We start from the raw sequence: 570 nt of genomic DNA on the forward strand, positions 1-570 counted from the left end.
TAGGGGACGTCACCAGGCGCTATCACTAGGGGTCATCACCAGGCGCCATCACTAGGGGCCGTCACCAGGCGCTATCACTAGAGGCCGTCACCAGGCGCTATCACTAGGGGCCGTCACCAGGTGCTATCACCACAGGCCATCACTACGGGCCATCACTAGGTGCCATAACAAGGTGCCACAGCCACCACCAGGAGCCGTACACACCTGAAAATAATTCTAGACTAATGAGGAGACGTACTCACACAACACACAGAAACTTGTTTCTTATAGCAACCAATCAAAACCTTCCTTTCATGGTCAGAAGCCTTTTGAAAAAATGTAAGCAGCCACCTAATTGGACAATTCTTGTAATCTCTCTATACTCTTCCATCACAAACCCGTCAGCCCATAGCTCAGTGTCTTCCTCATCCATATAATCTTCTTCCCCTCCCTACATTTTTAGTTTTTTAATCTCATTCAGGAACCATAACATCGAAGTCACATGATCGTGACGGCTTCAAACGCCTTCGAAAAATTGTCCCCAGTCGGCTTCCGTAATGTCCCGTGTCATGTGAAAGATCTCCGTGTCCC

This window comes from Ranitomeya imitator, chromosome 5, assembly GCF_032444005.1.
Source record: "Ranitomeya imitator isolate aRanImi1 chromosome 5, aRanImi1.pri, whole genome shotgun sequence".
Taxonomy (NCBI): Eukaryota; Metazoa; Chordata; class Amphibia; order Anura; family Dendrobatidae; genus Ranitomeya; species Ranitomeya imitator.